General features: G+C 44.9%; 1 protein-coding gene across 6 annotated transcripts in view; it reads left to right on the forward strand.

Annotated features, from left to right (window-relative positions):
- The first annotated feature begins 1,364 nt into the window (after positions 1-1,364).
- Positions 1,365-26,128, forward strand: part of KDM4C (lysine demethylase 4C) — a 414,378-nt gene continuing 389,614 nt past the window's right edge. For 2 of the 6 annotated variants that reach the window (XR_012094785.1, XR_012094786.1), the window contains exon 1: positions 1,365-1,913. The gene's annotated coding sequence lies outside the window, so the exon portion shown is untranslated. Of the gene's footprint in view, positions 1,914-14,307; positions 14,400-26,128 lie in introns of all 6 variants that reach the window. The other 4 variants (XM_073021565.1, XM_073021567.1, XM_073021568.1 and 1 more) reach the window with 3 other exon arrangements.

Below are 26,128 nucleotides of genomic sequence, written 5' to 3' on the forward strand. Positions count from 1 at the left end.
CATATTTATTATCTGAGCATATCCAATTTACTTGTAAGGATGGCTTGGATCCTGACAATACATGCACACATTTGGAAAATTCCCAGTTGAGTATACGTTAGGCAAGTTCAGAAGTGTGTGTGGCCGGGTGCAGTGGCTCACACCTGTAATCCCAGAACTTTGGGAAGCCGAGGCGGGTGGATCATCTGAGGTCAGGAGTTCGTGACCAACCTGGCTAACATGTCGAAACCCCTGTCTCTCCTGAAAATACAAAAATTAGCTGGGTGTGGTTGTGGGCTCCTGTAATCCCAGCTACTTGGGAGGCTGAGGCAAGAGAATCTCTTGAACCCGGCAGGCGGAGGTTGCAGTGAGCCGAGATCACGCCACTACACTCAAATTTGGGCGACAGAGCAAGACTCCGTCTCAAAAAAAAAAAAAAAAAGTGTGCGTTTGGGTAGCAGAACTTTGTTTTTAACAACTAAAGAAATATGGTGACCCAATAATCCCGTTAGCCTTAGCTCAATTAACCACATTCCATCTGTCCTCACAATGTTCATCCCAGTGAGAAACGAGTTCAAGGGCGTGGTAAATGGTGTCGATATATTTTTAAAAAGCTGATATCAGTATAATGTAACAGAAAATTCAGCATATTAGACAGCCCAGCTTTGCTCACTGATGTGAAGATATGCCTAATATTTCTTAGCTAAGACGTTAGAGTAAGCGCCACAAGGGACCCAGCTGGGAGCTCTGCAGGAAGTTTAAAAAAAAAAATCATTCAGCTTTGCAAAACATCTGATGCTCAACCATCTGTCTTCTGCAGTACAGGGGCTTAAGGTCTGGTTGGTTCCTTCTGACACCTCGGAAGGCGGAGTTACAGAGAAGCAACAAGTTGTAGGACGTTAACTTATCTAAGTCTCAGACGCTGGAGGCACCTGCATTTCTAGTCACTTCAGTTCAGGCCAAATTGTTATCAACTCTAGTTTTTGAGGGACCGCCAGCCCGGGTTTCCTATTTGGGTCACCTCTGTGCCTCCTTATCTTAAGAGCACACTTGGGCGGGTCGGGGCGGGACGTGCTCGGTGAAGGCTGACTCGAACACCGGACAGTTTCGCTTCCAGAGGCTGACAAAACGCTCCTGCTCAGTAGTTACTTGTTAAAGGTTTGGGACACGCAGATACTCTTCGCCCATTCGGGATCTCCCATTGTGGGAAGGAGGTTCAGAGGTCCCGGCCACCGGGTGAAGGGAGAACGGGCACACAGCGCTGTCATCGCCGGACAGCTGCGAGCCCCGACTTTCTCGCCAGGCTCTCCAGGACATTCCGAGGCTCCACCCCTGGCAACGCCACGCTGACGTTCGCGCGTCGGAGGCCGCCATAGGTGCGCGTCGGAGCCCAGGAGGACGTGTGGCGCGTGGACTACATCAGGTCCAGCCCTGCGGGACCCCAGCAGGCGCTTCCGGGCAAGGTTCTGTGCACCTGTTTTCTCCTTCTACGCGAGTACCTTCCCCCTCCGGAAAGAATGGGATATGCTTGTGTCCAAAGGACAAGAAGATGCGAACCAGCAAGCCCAAGTTAACCAAAGCGCGGAAGTTGAGCCCAAACCAAGAGCGTGCCGGGCACCTTTAAGCTGTTTGTAAGCTCACGTGATTCACCAAGTGCGGGCCCCAGCGGTCACGTGACGGCGCGCGCGCCCTCGCGCAGGGAGAGCCGGCGGTGTGCGCGCCTTCGCCGCTGCCTCCCACCCACCGCCTCGACGGGAGGGTGAGGCGCGGCGCAGTGATCGGGCGGCCGGGTCCTGTGCGCGTGCGCAGCGAACAGCTGTCACCTAGTGCGGAACAAGTCTTCCGAATTTCCCAAATCTCCCTGGGCCGGAGGCCACTGTCTTCTTCTTTTCCTCCTCCACCGGGTCGTGCTCTCGCCCCAGCCCGCGCGCCAGGTAACCGCTTTTCCGGAGTCCGGAGGCCAGGGCGGGGGGAGGGGCCGGAGAGGTCTTCCCGGCACTGCCCCCCTCCGCGTGCGGCATGGGGGTGCTGGCGTCCGGGCGAGCGGCGACGCCGGGGCAGAGACGCTCCGTCCGTGACTGCCGCGACTGTCACGCTGGGGAGGGAGCGGCCGGCCGCGGCCGCAGGGGAGGGATGCGGGGGCCGGTGACAGCCCGCTCCGACCCTTACCGAGGTTCGGTGCCCGCGCTCGCCGTTTTCCCTGGATCCGGAGTCGGGGTCGCCTCCTTGGGGCACAGGAGCGCTCGGGCGGTCCGGGGATGCGGACCTCTTAATGCCCCCAGTCGGTCTGTGGCTGACTCCAGGAAGGCCGGGCCTGGTGCACCCCTCGGGGCCCTCCCTTCCCTGGGAGTGTCACGACCCGCGGGGTGAGGGTGGGAGCTCCTCTCCTGACCACCCGTTGCAGGCAGTCAGCCCGTCATTCGGGGTCGTCTTCAGCCCTCGCGGCTGTCCTTTTGGTGTTTCTTTCCCCCGGCATGGGGCCATTTCTTCTTGCAGTGCATGGAGGAACCATGATGCGGTGTAGACAGCGGGTGCTTAATAAATGCGAGTTGGATTAGGGCGCGTGGACTGCCAGGCACAGAACGTGGCGTGCAGTGGGGACGTGGAGGAGGGAGCCACACAGGCCGGGGCTGCAGGCTGGAGCTTGGGGTTTTTCCTGCGTGCTCTGCCAGTAAAGCCAGCAGGCGGGATTCAGATGCTTTCCGCGTGGACTCGATGCTCGGCTCCCTCTTCGCTGCGCGGTGCAAGCCTGCGCTGACTCGCTCTGATTGTGGGCGATTCCGGGAGGGGTTTTGTCAGGTTCCTTTTTCCGGAAGAGACAGGGTAAACTTTTTTTGCACTTGATAAACTAACCTCGAGAGGTGATTTATAAAGCACTGTTCGGAAATGTAGGTTAGAAAAGCAGAGTCACCTTTATCCCGGTGAAAGTTACTAGTAGGTTCCGGCCACTTAGGTTCACACTAAACTTTGCCCTATTTTCACCCATTTCAGTTTGCGGTATTTAAAAAAATGTTTAAATTCCGGGCAACTTGGCTTTACTGTTTCTATGGCAACGGTGACTGATATTCTCATTTCGAAGTGCTGTGGTTGAAAACTAGTGTTTTTAATTTTTAAAGATCCATTTTTTACTAGCAAGCAGTCGGCTCTCCTTTGCGATTATCGCTTGTTTTCTTACCTTGCTGGCTTCCGCGCAGCCCTCCCATAGTTTGTTTTGGAACGGATTACACGCTTGTTCGGGTTTTTAGGTCCTTTTTCTCCCAATTTCAGTGTTATGAAGAGTTTTGACGTAAGCTTCTACTGTACCCCACAAACTTGGTAATGCAGTACAATTTAAACCGAAGTCTTACTTCTTTTTATTAACAGACTTTAGTCAGTTGCTTTTATAAAGTTGAAAATCAGGCCAGGAGCCGTGGCTCCTTGTGTCTGTAATCCCAACACTTTGGGAGGCCGAGGCGGGTGGATCACCTGAGGTCAGGAGTTCAAGACCAGCCTGGCCAAAATGGCGAAACCCCGTCTCTACTAAAAATCCAAAAATTAGCCGGGCGTGGTGGCGGGCGCCTGAAATCCCAGATGAGATAGGAGAATCACTTGAACCCGAGAGGCGGAAGTTGCAGTGAGCCGAGATGGCGCCACTGCACTCCAGCCTGGGTGACAGACTGAGACTCCCATCTCAAACAAAAAAAGTAAAAATACAAATAAATAAATAAATAAATAAAAAATAACTTTTAGTAAATGAATAGTCTTGTGCAACCATCACTACAATGAATTTAAAAAATTTTTTTTATCATCCCCAAAAGAAGCTATGTTCCTATTAGCTGTCATTGCCTAGTTCCCTCCAATTCTCTCCCCTTCTATCCCTAGGCAACCACTAATCTGCTGTCTGTCTCAATAGATTTGGCTATTCTGGACATTTTATATATGTGGAATCATACACTATCTGGTCTTTTGTGAGTGACTTCTTTCACTTGGCATAGTGTTTTTTAAAGTTCATTCATGTTGCAGCCTGTATCAGTACTTCATTCCTTTTAATGGCTAATATTCTATTATGGATACATCACATTTTGTTTATTCATCAGTTGATAGACATTTGTGTTATCTCTACTTTTGGCTGAATAATGCTGCTATGAATATTTGTGAACTAGTTTTTGTGTGGACATGTGTTTTCTTTACTCTTGGGTATATATATTTATAATTGGTGGGTTAAACATCTTCTGTTGAATGACTGCATGCGTAAGGAGTGATAGTCTTGGGGAATACTCTTTCAATCCTTGAAGGATCGTGTTGACCTTTCCCTGCTCCATTACCAACTTCAGTTCTCTAAAGTGAGGCTTTATCCTATGGCTAGTGCTGTGTTTTCTTTTTCTGGATGTCTTTTTTTTTTTCTTTTTGTGAGATGGAGTCTCACTCTGTGCCAATGGCGCGATCTCGGCTCACTGCAACCTCCACCTCCCAGGTTCCAGCGATTCTCCTGCCTCAGCCTACCCAGTAGCTGGGATTACAGGCACCTGCCATCATGCCTGGCTAATTTTTGTGTTTTTGTAGAGACAGGGTTTTACCGTGTTGGCCAGACTGGTCTTGAACTCCTGACCTCAGATGATCTGCCCACGTCAGCCTCCCAAAGTGCTGGGATTATAGGCGTGAACCTCTGCGCCTGGCCTCTGGATGTCATTATTAAGATCATCCTGTTCTTTTTTTTTTTTTTTTTGGAGACAGGGTCTAACTCTGATGCCCAGGCTGGAGTGCAACAGTGGCACAGTTTCGGCTCACTGCAACCTCTTTGCCTCCTGTGCTCTGGCAATCCTCCAGCCCCAGCCTCTCAAGTAGGTGGGACTACAGGTGCATGCCATCATGCCTGGCTAATTTTTCTGATCTTGCCATGGTACCCAGGCTGGTCTCAAACTCCTGGGCTCAAGCAGTCTGCCTGCCTCAGCCTCCCAAAGTGCTAGGATTACAGGTGTGAGCCACTGCACCTGGCCTGATCATCCCTTCCTGTTAGCACAGTCTTTATACTGCTCATGGTTATTCCCTTGATATTCACTTATTTGCTCTATATTTATTAGGGATATAGTGATAAGACACGTACATTCTGTGCTTTGATTAAGCTCAATATCTACTGAAAAATTTATGTTCCCTTTTGTTAAATATTAATATTTAATGCTTCTCCCCCAACCTCTTCTTCTTTTTTCTTTTTCTTTTTTTTTTTTTTGAGACGGAGTCTCCCTCTTTCACCCAGGCTGGAGTGCAGTGGTGTGATCTTGGCTTACTGCAATCTGCAACCTCCAACTCCCTGTAGCAATGCTCCTCCTCAGCCTCCGGAGTAGCTGGGATTACAGGCATGTGCCTCCACGCCCAACTAATTTTTATGTATTTTTAGTAGAGAGAGGGTTTCACCATGTTGACCAGGATGGTCTCAATCTCCTGACCTCGTGATCCGCCCACCTCAGCCTCCCAAAGTGCTGGGATTACAGGCGTGAGCCATCATGCCCGGCCATTTTTCTTTTTTTTATTATACTTTTAAGTTCTAGGGTACATGTGCACAACGTGCAGGTTTGTTACATAGGTGTACATGTGCCATGTTGGTTTGCTGCACCCATCAACTCATTATTTACATTAGGTATTTCTTCTAATGCTATCCCTCCCCCAGCGCCCCACCCCCTAACAGGCCTCGGTGTGTGATGTTCCCCTCCCTGTGTCTATGTGTTTTCATTGTTCTTTCTTTTTTTTTCAATTAAAAGAATTCTTTTTGTAGAGATGGGATCTCACTGTGTTGCCCAGGCTAGTCTCAAAATTCTGGGCTCAAGTGATCATCTTGCCTTGACTTCCCACAGTTCTGGGATTACAGGTGTGAGCCACTGTGCTTGGCCTACAAGCTCTATTTCTGATATGAATTTCTTTTTTTTTTTTTTTTTTTTAAATTTTTTTTTTTTTTGAGACGGAGTCTCGCTCTGTCGCCCAGGCTGGAGTGCAGTGGCGCAATCTCGGCTCACTGCAAGCTCCGCCTCCTGGGTTCACGCCATTCTCCTGCCTCAGCCTCCCGAGTAGCTGGGACTACAGGCGCCCGCCACTGCGCCCGGCTAATTTTTTTCTATTTTTTAGTAGAGACAGGGTTTCACCATGGTCTCGATCTCCTGACCTTGTGATCCGCCCGCCTCGGCCTCCCAAAGTGCTGGGATTACAAGCGTGAGCCACCGCGCCCGGCCATATTAGGTATTTCTTCTAATGCTATCCCTCCCCCAGCGCCCCACCCCCTAACAGGCCTCGGTGTGTGATGTTCCCCTCCCTGTGTCCATGTGTTTTCATTGTTCTTTCTTTTTTTTTCAATTAAAAGAATTCTTTTTGTAGAGATGGGATCTCACTGTGTTGCCCAGGCTAGTCTCAAAATTCTGGGCTCAAGTGATCATCTTGCCTTGACTTCCCACAGTTCTGGGATTACAGGTGTGAGCCACTGTGCTTGGCCTGCAAGCTCTATTTCTGATATGAATTTCTTAGGAGGTATATAATAAGGAGGTATATAATAAAGTCACTGTATGTTTTTTATCCCTACAAATCTATACCATTTTGTGGAGCCTAAAATATAAATTTAAAATATTAGGTCATTGTCTTTTTTTTTTTTTTTTTTAAGCTGGAGTCTTGTTCTTGTTGTCCAAACTGGAGTGCAGTTGCGTGATTTCGGCTCACTGCAACCTCCGCCTCCTGGGTTCAAGCGATTCTCCTGCCTCAGCCTCCCAAGTAGCTGGAATTACAGGCGCCTGCCACCACGCCCAGCTGATTTTTGTGTTTTTAGGAGAGACAGGGTTTCACCATGTTGGCCAGACTGCTCTCGAATTCCTGACCTCAGGTGATCCGCCTGCCTCAGCCTCCCAAAGTACTGGGGGATTACAGGCATGAGCCACCACACCCGGCCAGGTCATTGTCTTTTTTACTTCTCCACCCCCTGAAGATTCCCTACTTCCTTATCCTCCTTACCCTTCGGGGGTTACAACCTTCTAAATCCACACTTGCTGGGCCTAATCCTTTCCCCATACTAACAGTCAGAATAATTCCGTTAAGGAAGCCTATCCCCGCTGCTCCTGCTTCAAGGCTGCTTTCTCTAGGGAATAGCTCCTGATTATCAGCTCTGTGTGTGACTTTGCCCAGCCAGTCTCCTTCCTGCCAAACTCATCTTTCTTCCTAGTTCCCTGAATGGGCTTGGTACTCTGCCCATGCTGTTGTTCCCTGTGCCTGGACTGCTACCCCAGTTGTACTTCTTTGGTTGATTCCATCTCACCCTTCAGGAAGCTCAGCTCAGTTGTCAACTTCTTCAAGTTAGTCATCCCTCAACCCTGCACACTGGCCATAGGAGCGCTCTGTAGTCTCCTTCATAGTCTTAAGTAATCATGCCATTATTTATGTATCTCTCTTCCCTTCCTACCTTCATGCATGCTCAGAGAAAAGTTTCCACAAAAATATTGACAATAGTTGGTAACTTCTGGGTGATGGAATTGTGGGTAATTTGTTTCCTTTGTGTTTATGAGCATTTTCTAAATTTTCTCCTATGAATCAGTGTTACCTTTGTGATCAGGGAAAGTAAGTGAATAAAAATTCATGTTTGTTAGAAAAGCTGGGAAACAGGAGAAGATAGAGGAAAAAGAAAAATAATCAGTTATTGCCATTTTCACATTGGAGAATTCCCTTTTTTTTTTTTTTTTGATATGGAGTTTCCCTCTTGTTGCCCAGGCTGGAGTACAAATGTAGTGATCTTGGCTCACTGCAACCTCTGCCTCCGAGTTTCAAGCAGTTCTCCTGCCTCAGCCTCCTGAGTAGCTGGGCTTACAGGCTTGTGCCACCATGCCCGGCTAATTTTTTATTTTTAGTAGAGACAGCAGTTTCTCCATGTTGGTCAGGCTGGTCTCGAACTCCCGACCTGAGGTGATCTGCCCACCTCGGCCTCCCAAAGTGCTGGGATTGCAGGCATGAGCCACTGCTCCCGGCCATAATGCACTTTTAACAGTTTTTGTTTTGTTTTAATAACTTAGATGAGATTTTGTTATAGTTTCAGCATCAAGCTTTTATTACATTTTAGCTATTTCTCGTATTACTCAGAGACTTCTAGAGAATGGTAGGAGTACTTACAATAGGCTGCCCAGTTGGAATTTCTGATGCTGAAATTCAGCTAATTCTTAGAGAACAGAATATAGCATTAGATATAGAGTAGCATAGAACAGAATATAGACTATTAGGGTATGAGCACTAAGTGCTAAATAACTCTTTTCCCTTTTTCCTTGAAAAATGTCCTAATTGGTTGATTTGTATGTTTCATAGTACAAAGATTCCCCTTGCACCGTTGCTCATTGTTTGCACTGTTTGTTTTATTTTTGATGGGTGGTTTATTCTGCATAGTAGTGAATACAATTCTTCAGTAGATTAACTTGTACTATGTGCCATACACTGTGTCAGATGTGGACAGCAGTGAACACAATAGGCCAGATTCCCTATGATTTCATAGAAATGGGTTATTTTAAGAGTGTGGGCCGGGCGCGGTGGCTCAAGCCTGTAATCCCAGCACTTTGGGAGGCTGAGACGGGTGGATCACGAGGTCAGGAGATCAAGACCATCCTGGCTAACCCGGTGAAACCCCGTCTCTACTAAAAAATACAAAAATCTAGCCGGGCGAGGTGGCCGGCGCCTGTAGTCCCAGCTACTTGGGAGTCTTGAGGCAGGAGAATGGCATGAACCCGGGAGGCGGAGCTTGCAGTGAGCTGAGATCCGGCCACTGCACTCCAGCCTGGGCGACAGAGCGAGACTCCGCCTCAAAAAAAAAAAAAAAAAAAAAAAAGAGTGTGAATGTTTAGTTATACTGTTGCACTGTATACTGTTCAGATACACATGGTATTTCAGCTACTATGGTATTTACGAGCTGCTACTGCATAAAGTCTCAAATTTATTCTGAATTCTTCTGGTTTTATATTGTATATTACTATGGGTGGATGTTTAAGGAGCAGAATGATGAGTCATCAAAGCGTTTGTGCTAATGACTTCTTTTTTTATATCTCCATCCAGTTCCAGGTATTAATTTGGCATCTCTACTTGTTAACTGTAACAAATGGAACTCTGATCTTTCCTCTCAGCTCTGCTTCTCTGGGATTTCTCATGCATCTCATCTCATTTCATTGCTCACTCATTTCATTATGAGTTATCCAACACTTTATGGTTCCTCAGCCCTCACATCCAAAGTATCACTTACACCTTGTCACTTTTGCTTCAGGAATAATACAGTTATCCTACCATTCACTCCCAGCCTCCCTCCAATCTCTTTTCAGCCTGATCTTTAAAATGCCTATTGGATTATTCTCATAGGCCTCAGGATATTTAAAATTCCTGCCATATCTCTTTCTACCCCAAGCTCCACCCAAGTCTTATCTAGATAGTTCTTCATTTTCTCTCTACCTATTGGCTTTTCTTTTCTTCAAACTGTATACAACTTTCTGAATGTGCCGTTTTTTGCCTGACTGATTTCTCCTCTCATTTTCCTCCTTTTCATACATCTTTCTGATCTCTACTTGAATGTACTTCTTCAGAGAAACCTGACCTGTTTACTCATTTCTCTTTTCCAATTAAATCAGCTTCCCTAATGATGATCTATCTTAATTCCCTATATTTTTCCCTAACACTTAGTGGTTTATAGTCATATATTTATGTGATTATTTGATTGTTTCTACCCTGTAAAGATTCTACAAGGGCAGAGACTAAGTATTTTTATTCCCTTCTATTACTTCTGTATAGCACACTGTTGCCTCACCAGCACTATAGTATAGGTGCTCAACAAACATTTGTTGCACAAATTAATGACTTTTACATGTATACAAAAATAGAAACTGTAAAACCAGGACACACATAAGAAATACATCTTACCCATCATGACCCAACACACACAAATATATAAAATTGAAACAAAAGTTTCACAAAACTTTACCACCTGTGCTGTCCTCTGTTTTCTTTTTCTTTTTTTTTTTCGGGGGGATGGAGTCTTGCTCTGTCACCGAGGCTGGAGTGCAGTGGCATGATCTTGGCTCAGTGCAACCTTCTCCTCCTGGGTTCAAGTTATTCCCCTGCCTCAGTCTCTCGAGTAGCTGGTAGTACAGGGGTGCGCCACCACACCAGGCTAATTTTTGTACTTTTAGTAGAGACAGGGTTTCACCATGTTGGCCAGGCTAGTCACGAACTCCTGACCTCGGTAATCCGCCCACCTCAGCCTCCCAAAGTGCTGGGATTATAGGCATGAGCCACTGTGTCTGGCAAAGTAAATATTTTAAAATATATGAAAATATATTCTGTAGGTTGAGTATTCCTTATCTGAAATACGTGAATTTTGGATTTTTTTCAGATTTGGGAATATTTGCATTATATTTACAGTTGAGCATCTGTAATCTGAGAATTTGAAATCTGAAATGAGCATTTAGTTTGAGTGTCATGTTTGCCCTCAAAACTTTCAGATTTTGGAGTATTTCAGATTTTTGGATTGGAGATGCTCAACTTATATATGATAATCGTACAAAAAGCTATCATTTTAAGTATTGATTTGCTGTTTACTGGGAAAGAATGGGAAAACTTTTGAAATTAGAACTGTCAGAGTTAGGACAGTTGGCCCCCTTTGGTGAAGGTCTCTTTGTGGGACATTTTATGGGGGTTCATAGTCCTCCCACTTTTAGCATTGAACATTTAGAAATAAGAACTTTTCCAGTTGACCGAGAGTGTCAGGCATTGGAAGACTAATGTCTTCGGCGTCGTTCCCTAGTTAAACTGGCAAGAAGAACTAGAACCTGGATCTCAAGTGCTGTGTCTGCCCATTAGGGCTGTTTCTAGAAAGTCCTGGTCCCTGGGAAAGCACGTAAATGATCACACATTGTTTGGTGACAGGTAGGCCCCAGCTGATGGGTAGTGTTGAACAGGATGTTTTCTTTTTTTTTAACCTGCTGGGCTTCCCTGACCCTTGAACATTCACCTCTGCTTATCAGAACGTTCTTCTCTGCCAGTGCGCTTTCTCTTGTTGAGCAAGGAAGAAGCAGATACATTCCTTCATTTGGCTCCCTTTTTTCCTCCATCTTTTCATTCGTTTTTGTACTAAATGTTTGTTTAAATTCCAGTTCCGAGGACATGCTTTGTCTGATCGTTAGTGTATTGTTGATTCTGTTCTGTTTTGAGAGTCCATCAGATACTTTGAAAGGTCGCAGGCATCTCTTTGAATGGGTGAACTGAAGTTTTTTTTTTTTGCAGGTAGGCGGGTAGTTTATTTAACTTTCTTTTTTGCTTTTTTTTTTTTTTTTTTGAGACGGTGTCTTGCTCTGTCACCCAGGCTGGAGTGCAATGGCATGATCTCGGCTCACTGCAACCCCTGCCTCCCAGGTTCAAGCGATTTTTCTGCCTCAGCCTCCTGAGTAGCTGGGACTACAGGCGCCTGCCACCATGCCTTGCTAATTTTTGTATTTTTAGTAGAGATGGGGTTTTGCTGTTTTTAATAGAAGCAGGGTTTGGCCATGTTGTCCAGGCTGGTCTTGAACTCCTGACCTCAGATGACCTGTCCGCCTCAGCCTTCCAAAGTGCTGGGATTATAGGCATGAGCTGCTGTGCTCGGCCATCTATTTAACTTTCAAAAAGGAATCCTTCCCTAAAATTTGGGCACGTAAAGTGATACCTCTCAGTCTATAATATTCAGGCAGCTTTCGTTAGCAGGAAGAATCTGGCCCTGAGATAGGTAAATTCATTTTCCTTTTTTGATAATTTTTATGTATTTTTCTAAATTTGTATTATGTATACACATATAATATTTCTTTTATTATTTTCAAATAGGCAGTACAAGGTGTATAACAAGATATAAAATTCAGAAGGTATGAAAGGGTAAAATGTACATGGTTCTCACTTTTAGCCTTTAGACAGCTAGTTCCTTTCTTCTGGTAAACCCCTGTTAAGGTTTCTTTTAGGGAATTTTAGAGATATTGTATATAAATTTATGTTTATGTTTAAATTTTTTTTTTTTACACAAATGGTTGTCTTCATGCTCCCTCACTCCTCAATAACTCAATGTGTATTTCCTACATTTTTCTCTGTAACTGCAGTATATCCATCAAAATCAGGAAATTAACACTGATATATTACTGTCATCTAATTTTTAGATTCTTCATATTTCACTGTTTGTTATAGTAATTAATGTTCTTGGTAGCAAAAGTATCCAGTGCAGAATTGTGCAATGTATATTCTTGTTTTAGTTCTTTTAAGCATCCTTCAATCTCAAATATGGATTTGAGAAGGATTTTCATGATCTTGATTTTTTTTTTTCCTTGATCTTCATGGTCTTGATTTTCATGATCTTGGCACTTTTTGTTTTTCTTTCTTTTTTTTTTTAAAAGATGCAGTTTCTCTCTGTTGCCCAGGCTGGAGTGCAGTGATGTAATCTCGGCTCACTGCAACCTCCGCCTCCCGGGTTCAAGCAATTATACTGCCTCAACCTCTTGAGTAGCTGGGACTACAGGTGCCCGCCACCACGTCTGGGTAATTTTTGTATTTTTAGTAGAGGTGGGGTTTCACCCTGTTGACCAGGCTGGTCTCGAACTCCTTACCTCTCGGCCTCCCAAAGTGCTGGAATTACAGGCGTGAGCCACTGCACCTGGCCTGGAGTTTGTTCATTTTAAAAAGGAAATTTTCATCAATACTCTTAAATGAAGCTGGTTTGCAGTTTTCTTGGGTCGTTTTTAAGTTTTGTTACTCATTTTAGGCTTCTTAAGAAAGGATTTCTAACCTTGCTATTTTTTTTTTTTTTCCATGCATTCTGGAACATCTTAAATAACATGTTATACATTTCTGAAAAATTGATCAGAATTCTTTACCTAGTGGAGAGAAGATTTGTTTCTTGTTTAGTGAGCCTTGGTGTGAACTTTTTTCTTTTTTTCTTCTCTTCTCTTTTCTTTTTTTGGCAGCTGGAGAGCCTAGCAAAGAGGTCAGTTATATTTGGGATCTGGGTCCGGGATACAAAACTTGCAGTCAGTTCGTTGCACTTATTTGCTGTTTGACCTTAGAAAATTTATTTCCATTTCTGAGCCTTGGTTTCATCATTTCTCAGATGGGAATAATCACAGCCTGCTAACATCGTAGAGAACTTTTAAGAATGAAAATGAAGTAATATATGTTAAAGCACAGTAAAGAACCAAGTAAATGCAAGACTTTTTTAATAAGAAGGTTCTTTTTAATAAGATGTCAGTACTCGAAGAGTTGTCAATGAGGATAGCTCTCAGTGTTATGCTACTGAAGGAGTTTGTGTAGATGGACAGTGCCTCCTTCTGCTCCAAGAGCAAGCACATGGAGAAAGGGTCAATGGAGACATTTGTTTTGCTATTTAACAACAAAGAAAAATTATGAATTAGACTAAATGTAGTCTAGATAGAATTTATTTTTGTGAACATTGATAAGGATTTGGTCATGTATTTATTAAAACCATGTGTTAGGCCAGGCCTGGTGGCTCATGCCTATAATCATAACACTTTGGGAGGCTGAGGCGGGTGGATCACCTGAGGTCAGGAGTTTGAGACCAGCCTGGCCGACATGACGAAACCCTGTCTCTACTAATAATACAAAAATTAACCGGGCATAGTGGTGCATTCCTGTTACCCCAGCTACTTGGGAGGCTGAGGCAGGAGAATTGCTTGAACCTGGGAGGCGGAGGTTGCAGTGAGCTGAGATCGTGCCATTGCACTGCAGCCTGGGCAACAAGAGTGAAATTCCGTCTCAAAAAGAAAAAAAAAAAATAACTACCAAAAAAAATCCCCATGTGTTGTAAATCAAGGAAAAATGTTGGGTAACAGACTATGACTTTATTTTGTGCTTGTATCATGATTGTATTTAATTTTCCTATAAGTTGGTTAAGTATTTGAGACTGGGGAAATTAAACTTGTCAAACTGTCAACTTATCAGTTTGGATTTATGGTTTCCTATTTCATTTTGTAGATATTGAAAACACATTTAGATGTGTTTTCATGTCAAGGAAGCTGTGTATTGGTATCAGGATTGAGGGAATACATGATCAACAAATACTTTTGCAAGTTTCAGTGTCACAGATTGCATATGGCATATGTCAAATTCATTTCCCTCAGGTTTTTTTTTTTGACACATAGTTAACAAAAAATGTGCAAATTGCCATAATTCTCTAAAATAGTATTTCTTGCATTCATTAATAATGAAAAAAGCAAGGATGGTCAGATTATTTTGTTTGATGTTTTTCAACCTCTTTTTTTTTTTTTCTATATAGACGATATCATATATGGTTTTTGCGATTTTGATTTTTTTTTTTTTTTTTTTGAGACAGAATCTCGCGATCTCGGCTCACTGCAACCTCTGCCTCCCTGGTTCAAGCAATTCTTCTGCCTCAGCCTCCAGAGTAGCTGGGACTACAGGTGCGTGCCACTACTTCCAGCTAATTTTTGTATTTTTAGTAGAGACGGGGTTTCACCATATTGGCCAGGCTGGTCTCAATCTCCTGACCTTGTGATCCACCCGCCTCAGCCTCCCAAAGTACTGGAATTACAGGTGTGAGCCACTGTGCCCGGCCATGAATCTTTTTTTTTCCCTTTTTAAGAGATGAGGTCTCTCCAAGCTGCCCAGGCTGGTCTCAAACTCCTGAGCTCAGGTGATCCTCTTGCCTCGGCCTCCCCCTCCCAAAGTGCTAGGATTACAGGTGTGAGCCACTGCACCTGGCCTGATTGTGAATCTTTAGGAATAATTGGAAAGTTTGCATATTAAATTGTCTTGAATTATGTTTTCTAAGTATTTCAACTTTTTAAATTTGTTTATTTATTCATTTATTTATTTATTTATTTATTTTTTGAGACAGAGTCTCCCTCTGTTGCCCAAGCTGGAGTTCAGTGCCATAACCTCTGCCTCCCGGGTTCAAGCAATTTCCTGCCTCAACCTTCTGAGTAGCTGGGTTTACAGGCAGGTGCCATCACGGCCAGCTAATTTTGTGTTTTTAGTAGAGACGGAGTTTCTCCATGTTGGTCAGGCCTGGTCTCGAACTCACGACGTCAGGTGATCCACTCACCTTGGCCTCCCAGAGTGCTGGGATTGCAGGCGTGAGTCACCGCGCCCGGCCAGTATTTCAATTTTAAGGCTTAGTTTATATGTTTTAAACTAAGAATGAGTAGTTTATGTGGCCTCCCCTGAGTCCTTCTGATGGGACTAAAGAGACTGGGTAATCTCATAAAAGTCACAATATAGAATTGCTGGAAAGCAATGGTCCAGGCAACAGGTGGGTGCAGAGGCAGTGCAGTCTGCTAGTTGGTGAGGGGCTTGCTACCCAGGCTGAGTGCTGGAGGGCCTCAGTGGGTGACCTGGGTGGTAGTTGCCAGGAAGCCACAGCAGGCCCAAGGGGTTGTGACCTACCTGGGAGACTCAGGTAGCCTTTGCAGGTGTTGGGAAGCCTCTCCCCATTTCAGCCACCAAGAGGGATACAGTGCAAGCCCAGCAGGCTTTTAGTGTGAACTCACAATCCTGTGGAATGCAAATTTTGGAAACTGTTGGAATGGCTTTGTTTGGCTGCCTTCTGCTTTATCAATTGAGTTACATAAAAATAAGGATTTAGAAAGTGAATGAGTTAGGTTTCTAAATTAATATTCGTAGGAGAACAGTCTGTTTTTCTTTTTTCTTTCTTTTGATACAGAGTCTTACTCTGTTGCCCAGGCTGGAGTGCAGTGGCGCGATCTCGGCTCACTGTAACGTCAGCCTCCTGGGTTCAAGCAATTCTGCCTGAGCCTCTCAAGTTGCTGGAATTACAGGTGCCTGCCACCACGCCCGGCTAATTTTTGTATTTTGGTAGAGACGGGGTTTCACTATGTTGGCTAGACTGGTTTGTCTTTTTTTTGAGACAGAGTCTCGCTCTTGTTGCCCAGGCTGGAGTGCAATGGCATGATCTCGGCTCACCACAACCTCTGCCTCCCGGGTTCAAGCGATTCTCCTGCCTCATTCTCCCAAGTAGCTGGGATTACAGGCATGCACCACCATGCCTGGTTAATTTTGTATTTTTAATAGAGATGGGATTTCTCCATGTTGGTCAGGCTGGTCTTGAACGCCCGACCTCAAGTGATCCATCTGTCTCGGCCTCCCAAAGTGTTGGGATTACAGGCGTGAGCCACTGTTCCCAGCCGGCCAGGCTGGTCTTGAACTTCTGAGCTTAGGTGATCCACCCACCTTGGCCTCCCAAAGTGCTGGGATTATAGGCGTGAGCCACTTTGCCCAGCCAGAACAGCGTCTTTATCTATTCAAGCTCAGAAATATGTGTTGGCATTGATTACGTAGATATTTGGTCCTGTCTGGACCCAAATTTTAGCGTAGTTTTGTAATTTTTCTAGAAGTGAGGTTTAGTGTTTTTTTTTTTTGAGGCGGAGTTTCACTCTTGTTGCCCAGGCTGGAGTGCAATAGCACGATCTCGGCTCACCGCAACCTCCGCCTCCCAGGTTCAAGCAATTCTCCTGCCTCAACCTCCCTAGTGGCTGGGATTATAGGCATGTGCCACCAGGCCCAGCTAATTTTGTATTTTTAGTAGAAACGAGGTTTCTCCATGTTGGTCAGGCTGGTCTCGAACTCCCAACCTCAGGTGATCCACTCGCCTCGGCCTCCCAAAGTGCTGAAATTACAGGCGTGAGCCACTGCGCCCGGCCTTTGATTTAGTTTTTTTAAGCACAAATTTACTGACAACTGTTCAGAATTTTTCTTTTTTTAACTTTTCATAAGGATCACATCTCATATCGGATACAGTGTTAGGTTTGCAAGTTTTAAAAAGTGATTTTAACAATCTTTGTAACTTTTTTCTTTTTTTTTGAGATGGAGTCTCGCTCTGTCGCCCAGGCTGGAGTGCAGTGGCACAATCTCGGCTCACTGCAAGCTCCACCTCCTGGGTTCATGCCATTCTCCTGCCTCAGCCTCCTGAGTAGCTGGGACTACAGGCGCCCCCCACCATTTCCGACTAACTTTTTGTATTTTTAGCCGAGACGGGGTTTCACCGCATTAGCCGGGATGGGCTCGATCTCCTGAGCTCGTGATCCACCTGCCTCGGCCTCCCAAAGTGCTGGGATTACAGGCATGAGCCACTGTGCCTGGCCACAGATTTCTTATTTAGAATTATTGTTGTTTGTAAATTTTCTTGTCCCCTCCCCCACAGCCATGAATGGCATATTTATGTCGAGATTTGCTACCATATCAAAAGATATTGGTAGGGTGCATAATATACAAATAATTTCCTTTTTTTTTTTTTGAGACAGAGTCTCACTCTGTCGCCCAGGCTGGAGTGCAGTGGCACGATCTTGGCTCACTGCAAGCTCTGCCTCCCAGGTTCTCGCCATTCTCCTGCCTCAGCGTCCCGAGTAGCTGGGACTACGGGTGCCCGCCACCATGCCCGGCTAATTTTTTTTTTTTTTTTGTATTTTTAGTAGAGACCGGGTTTCTACTACATCCTGTTAGCCAGGATGATCTCGATCTCCTGACCTCGTGATCCGCCCGCCTCGGCCTCCCAAAGTGCTGGGATTACAGGCGTGAGCCACCGCACCTGGCACAAATTATTTTCTTTCAATTTTTTTCTTTTTCTTTTTTGAGACGGAGTTTCATTCTTTACCTATGCTGGAGTGAAGTGGCACCATCTCAGCTCACTACAACCTCTGCCCCCTGGGTTCGAGCAGTTCTCCTGCCTCAGCCTCCTGAGTAGCTGGGATTCCAGGTGCGTGCCACCCCCCATGCCTGGCTAATTTTTCTATTTTTAGTAGAGAAAGATTTCACCTTGTTGGCCAGGCCGGTCCCAAACTCTTGACTGCAGGTGATCCACCCATCTCGGCCTCCCGAAGTGCTAGGATTACAGGTGTGAGCCACAGTGCCTGGCTTTTCTTTTTCTTTTTTTTTGACAGGGTCTCACTCTGTCACTGAGGCTAGAGTGGAGTGTTGAGATCATGGCACACTGCAGCCTCGACCTCCCAGACTCCAGTGATCCTCCTGCCTCAGCCTCCTGAGTAACTGGGATTACAGGTGCACACTACCATGGCTGGCTAATTTTTAAATTTTTTTGGAGAGACAGAGTCTCCCTATATTGCCCAGCCTCGTCTCGAACTCCTGAGCTTAAGCGATCCTCCTGCCTCAGCCTCCCATTGTGCTGGAATTACAAGCTGTGTCCAGCCACAGTGTGCAAATGCTACCATAAATTACTATTTTTAGGCCGGGCGCGGTGGCTCAAGCCTGTAATCCCAGCACTTTGGGAGGCCGAGACGGTCGGATCACTAGGTCAGGAGATCGAGACCATCCTGACTAACACGGTGAAACCCCGTCTCTACTAAAAAATACAAAAAACTAGCCGGGCGAGGTGGCGGGCGCCTGTAGTCCCAGCTACTCTGGACGCTGAGGCAGGAGAATGGCGTAAACCCGGGAGGCGGAGCTTGCAGTGAGCTGAGATCCGGCCACTGCACCCCAGCCTGGGCGACAGAGCCAGACTCCGTCTCAAAAAAAAACAAAAAACAAAACAAAAAAAAAAAACAGAAGCAGATACTTTAGACAAATTATTGTTTATTTAATGCCAATGTCGTCGATATTATAGTTTATGATTATTTAGAAGTTAAAGGTATTTTACCAAATGAGCTACTCTTGATTGTCCATTTAATCTGTCAGTTTTATGTGTATAGGTATTCATAAGCCAGGCGTAGTGGCTCATGCCTATAATCCCAGCACTTCCAGTGGCTGAGATGGGTGGATCACTTAGGCCAGGAGTTTGAGACTAGCCTGGTCAACATGGTGAAATCTTGTTTCGACTAAAACAAAAATTAGCTGGGTGTCATAGCGCATGCTTATAATCCCAGCTACTCAGGTCGCTGAGACAGGAGAATTGCTCGAACCCAGAAGACGGAGGTTGCAGTGAGCCAAGACTGCACCATGGCACTCCAGCCTGGGTGACGGAGTGAGACTGTCTCAAAAAAAAAAAAAAGAAAATGTATAGGTATTCGTAGATGTGTTACTGGTTGTGTAATAGAGTAAGATTGGGGGAAGAGACCTAGGCAAGTTATTTCCTTTTTAAGGTCTTGGATACAAATGCATAACCAAACCCTAGGCATTTGTTTTATTTATTTTTATTATTTATTTGTTTATTTTTGAGACAGAGTCTCGCTCTGTCGCCCAGGCTGGAGTGCAGTGGCACAATCTTGGCTCACTGCAAACTCTGCCTCCTGAGTTCAAGCAATTCTCCTGTCTCGCCTCCTGAGTAGCTGGGACTACAGGCGCATGCCACTACATCTGGTTAATTTTTGTACTTTGAGTAGAGACGAGGTTTCACCATATTGGTCAGGCTGGTTTCAAACTCCTGACCTCAAGTGATCCACCTGCCTCCGCTTCCCAAAGTGCTGGGATTACAGGTGTGAGCCACCGTGCCTGGCCACTCTAGACATTTACATTAAAGTAATGTAACAAAATACAATGAAAAAACAGTTTACAGTCCTCTGTTGGGGTTCACAGTCCTTCACTGGGCATGCAGGTTTGTCTTCCTTTAGGTAATATACAAACATATGGAATTGTCAAATTAAAAAACTTAGAGTAATTGCTTGACATACAGAAGGATTTCTTAAAGAATAGTTTTAGGCCGGGCGCAGTGGCTCATACCTGTAATCCCAGTACTTTGGGAGGCTGAGGTGGGCAGATCGCTTGAGCCCAGAAGTTTGAGACCAGGCTGGGCAACATGGCAAGACCCCTTCTCTACTAAAAATACAAAAATTAGCCAGGTGTGGTGGCACACACCTGTAATCCCAGCTACTTGGGAGGCTGAGGCAGGAGAATCACTTGAACCTGGGAGGGGGAGATTGCAGTGAGCTGAGACTGTGCCACTGCACTCCAGCCTGGGTGACAGGGTGAAACTGTTTAAAAAAAATTAGTTTTAACATAGAATTAAAACATTTTCTTGCTGATATTTATAGAAATATGTTACCTATATTGATTGTTTCATCTTTAAAAAAGGTAAAAGACATAATATAGTTCTATGAATTCACCCAGATAACTGTGTGTTTCTCTTCTACCTCATCTACCTTCTCTCCTTGGCAACTGTGTCCTGATTTTTGAGTTCCATATGCCCTTGCTTTAAAAAAATGGATTTTTTATGCATTTATCCTTAAAGAGTAGATTAAATTTTATTTTTTAGATCGTGAAAGTGGACTTACACTTTGGTTAGTTCAAGACTTTCTAGGATTCATCCATATTTATTTTCTTTTTTTGAGATGGAGTCTCGCTCTGTTGCCCAGGCCGGAGTGCAAGTGCAGTGGCACAGTCTCGGCTTACTGCAACCTCCGCCTCCCAGACTCAAGCAATTCTCCTGTCTCAGTGTCCGGAGTAGCTGGGATTGCAGGCATGTGCCACTACACCCACCTAATTTTTGTATTTTTAGTAGAGATGGGGTTTCACCATGTTGGCCAGGCTGGTCTCGAACTCCTGACCTGAAGTAATCAGCCTGCCTGGCCTCCCACAGCGCTGGGATTACAGGCATGAGCCATTGCGCTTGGTGATTCATCCATATTTCTGGGAGTAGCTATGATTTGTTAGTTTTCACTGCTGTGTAGTTCCATCAGGTGAATATATTGTGATTCATTTACTTATTCTCTTGTAGATTGACTTTTGAGTTTTCAGTTTTTAACTGTTACAAAAATGCGGTAATGAACATTATTGTACATGTCTATTGTTGAACTTATGCTAGCATTTCTGTAGGCACTAGCAAAGGGTTTTTTTTTTTTTTTTTTGAGACGGAGTTTTGCTCTTGTTGCCCAGGCTGGAGTGCAATGGCACAAGCTCGGCTCTTCGCAACCTCTACCTCCCAGGTTCAAGCAGTTCTCCTGCCTCAGCCTCCAGAGTAGCTGGGATTACAGACATGGGCCACACACCCGGCTAATTTTGTATTTTTAGTAGAGACAGGGTTTCTCCATGTTGGTCAGGCTGGTCTCGAACTCCTGACCTCAGGCGATCTCGGCCTCCCAAAGTGCTGGGACTACAGGCGTGAGCCACTGCGCAAATGATTTTTAAACTGTTGCACTACTGATGTTTTGGTGCTTGGCAGTTGCTTGTTGTGGGGACTTCCCTATGTTTAACAGCATATCTGGCTTCTACCCATTAGATGCAACTTGCACTCTTCCTCTTGTGACAAAAATGTCTCCAGGCATTGCCAATGTCCCCAAGGATACAAAATCACCCCGGTTGAGAACCATTGTTACTTTTGATACATGAACAATTAAAAATTATTTTTGTGTGTTGCCTATATCCCAAAGAAGGATAACACACCTTTCTCTTTTTTCTTTTTAGAGATGGAGGCCTCTGTCTCCTGGACTAGAGTGTAGTGTGCGATCATAGCTCACTGAAGCCTTGAGCTCCTGGGCTCAGGGTAGTCTCCTGCCTTAGCCTTTTGGGTAATTGGAACTACAGGAATTACAGGTGCATGCCACCATGTCCAGCTCAATGCATCTTTCTTTGCTTTTTTGAAATGGAGTCTCGCACTGTTGCCAGGCTGGAGTGCAGTGGCACGATCTTGGCTTACTGCAACCTCTGCCTGCTGGGTTCAAGCAATTCCTGCCTCAGCCTCCCCAGTAGCCGGGACTGCAGGTGCATGCCACCACGCCCAGCTAATTTTTTGTATTTTTAGTAGAGACGAGGTTTCCACCATGTTGGCCAGGATGGTCTTAATCTCTTGACTTCCCAGTTTGCTACGATTACAGGCGTGAGCCACCGTACCTGGCCTCAACACATCTTTCTTTGGCTCAAGTCCCATTTATCTTCAAGGCCCGTCTCAAACTCACTTTTTTTTTTTTTTTAAAGATGGAGTTTCGCTCTTGTTGGCCCAGACTGGAATGCAGTGGCGCTATCTTAGCTCACTGTCACTGCAACCTCTGCCTCCTGGGTTTAAGCGATTCTCGTGTCTCTGCCTCCCGAGTAGCTGGGATTACAGGCGCATGCCACCGTGCCTGGGTAATTTTTGTGTTTTTAGTAGAGATGGGGTTTCACCATCTTGGCCAGGCTAGTCTCAAACTCCTGACCTCATGATCCACCCGCCTTGGCTTCCCAAAGTGCTGGGATTACAAGCGTGAGCCCCCGCGCCTGGCCTCAAACCCACTTTTTAAAGCCTTCTCCTACTGGGCCCGTTTTTAGTCTTATCTTTTCCCCAGGAATTCCTATAGCACTTAGGTTTACCCTGCAGTTTTTATTGTCTTTGTCTCGTAACTTTTCCAGGATTCCTCACCCTTCTGTATTTTCACCCCCTACCCCCAGGTACGGAAAGAATGGATTTTCGCTTCCTAACAAAGAGGGAGAAATCTGTAGTCAATTGTCTAATCTGTATTGCTGTTGTTGATTTCCTTTGGACTTTAGTCAATTTAGGCAGCTATCTGGGAAGAATACTTTTTTTTTGTTTTTGAGACGGAGTCTCGCTGTCTTGCAGGCTGGAGTGCAGTGATCTCGGCTCATTGCAAGCTCCGCCTCCCGGGTTCATGACATTCTGCTGCCTCAGCCTCCCGAGTAAGTGGGACTACAGGCGCCCGCCGGCACTCCTGGCTAATTTTTTGTATTTTTAGTAGAGACGGGGATTCACTGTGTTAGCCAGGATGGTCTCGATCTCCTGACCTTGTGATCCACCCGCCTTGACCTCCCAAAGTGCTGGGATTACAGGCGTGAACCACCGCACCTGGCCGAATTCTTTTTATTAATATTATACTTTTGGTGTTTTCATCTACAGCAGGGTGGAAGCAGGACTTAAGCACCCAAAGCTGTCTACACCTTTCTGCCGCTTAAGTTCTCAGCAAAACCTCAGTAACTCCTAGGCTTTCTCTTTTCGAAGCTAATTTTGAGTAGGTTTGTTAACCTCTTGATGTTCATGTTAAGTACTTAAATGTTAGCTGCTCTAGCTGTTAGTCATGCAAAGATTCTTCCTTCAGCTTCAGCTGGGCACATCTCCGGGGGCTGATGGGAGGACTTTTAGAATGACAATGTGGTCTGCCTCATTTTATCTTTTCTGTTGTGAGTGTAGCTCTTTCAGTAGTGAATGCCTGTGTTTTACATTTTTGAGATTGTTCCCTTTACCTAAGACAAGAAAGTTGTTATCTCTGTTCTCATTGCCCCCAGGTCCTTGAAGTTAAAGTTTTTTTTTTTTTTTTTCTGAGACTCAGTCTTGCTTTGTCGCCCAGGCTGGAGTGCAGTGGCATGATATTGGTTCACCGCAACCTCCACCTGCCTCCACCATGTTTGGCTAATCAAATGTAACATTCTTAACAAGTCATCCTCTAGATTTAAAATGGTTTGTAATTGCAAACTAAAATGGTTTCCAATTGCAAACCGTAAAAACTTGAAATTCTTAAGTTTGACAGTCAAGATAACTAGTCCCATCATTCTATCATTTTTCTTCAAAACAAACAGCTTTTCAGGCCTCCCCCCCTCCCCGTAAAGACAGAATCTCAGTCTGTTTCCCAGACTGGAGTGCAGTGGCAAAATATAGCTCACTGCAGCCTTGAACTCTTGGTCTCAGGAAATCCTCCTGCCTCAGCCTCCTGAGTGGCTGGTACTGCAGGCATGCTACCATGCTTGGCTAATTTTTTCTTTGTTTTTTTTTTTTTTTTTTGAGATGGAGTCTCGCTTTGTTGCCAAGGCAGGAGTGCAGTGGTGCGATCTCAGCTTACTGCAACCTCTGCCTCCTGGGTTCAGGCAATTCTCCTGCCCCAACCTCCTGAGTAGCTAGGATTACAGGCACCTGCCACCACCCTGGCTAATTTTTGTGTTTTTAGTAGAGACAGGGTTTCACCATGTTGGCCAGGCTGGTCTTGAACTCCTGACCTTAGGTGATCCTCCCGCTTGAGCCTCCTAAAGTCTTGGGATTATGGGCATGAGCCACCTCACCCATCCTGGTTTTCAGGCCTTTATAGCTAAATAATTTATTCACTCAAGTAACAACTCTCTGCTTCCACAGCTAAATACAAAGATCTATCAGATTTTTCCAAGGCCCGGTGCAGTGGCTCATGCCTGTAATAGCAGCACTTTGGGAGGCTGAGCCAGGAGGATCACCTAAGGTCAGGAGTTTGAGACCAGCCTGGCCAACATGGTGAAACCCCGCCTCTACTAAAAATACAAAATTTAGCTGGGCATGGTGGCACATGCCTATAATCCCACTTACTTGGGAGACTGAGGCAGGAGAATCTCTTGAACCCAGGAGGCGGAGGTTGCAGTGAGCTGGGATCATGCCACTGCACTCCAGCCTGAGTAACAGAGCAAGACTCTGTGTCACAGTGTTACATTTGTGAGATCTATCTAGGTGGAGGTTTGGTGTCTTTTTTTTTTTTTTTTTTAGTGAGAAAGAGTCTCACATTTGCCCTGACTGGAGTGCAGTGGCCCGGCCAATTTTTTTGTATTTTTGATAGAGACAAGATTTCACCATGTTGGCCAAGCTGGTCTTGAACTCCTGACCTCAGGTGATCTACCTGCCTTGGCCTCCCAAAATGCTGGGATTACAGGCCTGAGCTACCTTGCCCAGCCCGATTAAAGTATTTTGATATGAAAAGACTTAGATTCAAAACTGAGCAGAGTAAGGAGAGAGTGGAAACCTGTAAGGCATTCTTCTTGCTGGAGCAGATCTAGCAGAAGTAGCTTGGGTCTGAAGAAATAGTTCTGGCACGATTCCTGACCCGCAGATCATAACTAATTTGATGTGTTCATGAAACAAACAGATGCCACAGTAACTTCATGCTCCCCAGATCTCAGCCAAGGTGCTATGAACTTGGACCCTGATTTTCTATTTGTAGTAGCAGTGGCAGTTCCCTAGACAGTTCCTGCTGCAACAGTGTTCTGGGAGACTTCCCTGGGGATCCAGCTGAGAGCCTGCTCTTGCAACCTTCAACAGTGCTCTAACACCAGTCAATATCAAATCCCTTTCTGCTTAAGTTAACCAGAGCAGTGTCTACTATGGGTAATTGAATCATGACTGATACAATTATCAAATATAAACTGATGACAATGGCAAGTGGGAAACCTGCTGTTTTACAAATACCAGATGTGCATCACATGGAGGTTTATTCACTCTTATTTGTGTTTTGATAATAATCCTTTCTAATAATTGGTTCCTTGGTGTAATCTTTATGAAATTAACCTGAATGGCTCAAAATTCATTTTGTATCACTGAATGCAATTACTAATTGAGCTATTTAACCAAACTAACCAGCCACCTACAGCTACTTAATCTTACTGGCCTACTATAGTAGAAGCTCTGAATCACCCTTATCTTAACGAGATAAGGGATACCATACATTCTCTCTAAAGAACACCACTGACGCTCACACACTTGGCTAAATAGGCTATGCTTATTAATATATCCAAGTACCAGTTGAATACTCAGCAAGTCCACAGTATTTCCAATCTAGTTTATGCCAGCTGTGTAAGTATGAGATATAATTAAAAATTATGTAAGTAGATTAGCTGTGAATACAACAATGTTATTGTTTCTACCAAATTTAACTTGAATCCTTTGGAAAGCACCATTAAAGAAGAGGTAATTTATTTTTAATCTCAAATGAGATGTGAGAATTGTAACAGTAAAAAGTTAGGAGATCGGGAATTTGTAAACATCTACAAGGATTCTGGCTCATATTGCTTCTCAAGTATCCTAATTCTCGTACTACTGTTAAAAACAACCCCCCCACCCAACACACAAAAACAAAAGAGAAACTGGCCAGGTGCTGTGGCTCACACCTGTAATCCCAGCACTTTGGGAAGCCAAGGCAGGCAGATCACTTTGAGCTCAAGAGTCCAAGACCAGCCTGGAAACATGGCAAAACCTTGTCTCTCCAAAAAAGTATGAAAATTAGCCGGATGTGGTGCTTTCCACCTGTAATCCCAGCTACTTGGGAAGGCTGAGGCGGGAGAATTGCTTGAACCCGGGAGGTAGAGGTTGCAGTGAGCCGAGATTGCGCCATTGCACTCCAGCCTGGACAACAAGAGTGAAACTCCATCTCAAAAAAAAAAAAAAAAAAGACTTTAATCATATTTGGAATGTCAAATATAATGTAGATTTCAGCTCTCCAGAGTGCAGTCTCTTGAAGGTGCAGATGCTTCAGGCATCGAGCACGTGATTTTCATTATGCCTGTGATGATT

This window comes from Chlorocebus sabaeus, chromosome 12, assembly GCF_047675955.1.
Source record: "Chlorocebus sabaeus isolate Y175 chromosome 12, mChlSab1.0.hap1, whole genome shotgun sequence".
Lineage (NCBI taxonomy): Eukaryota > Metazoa > Chordata > Mammalia > Primates > Cercopithecidae > Chlorocebus > Chlorocebus sabaeus.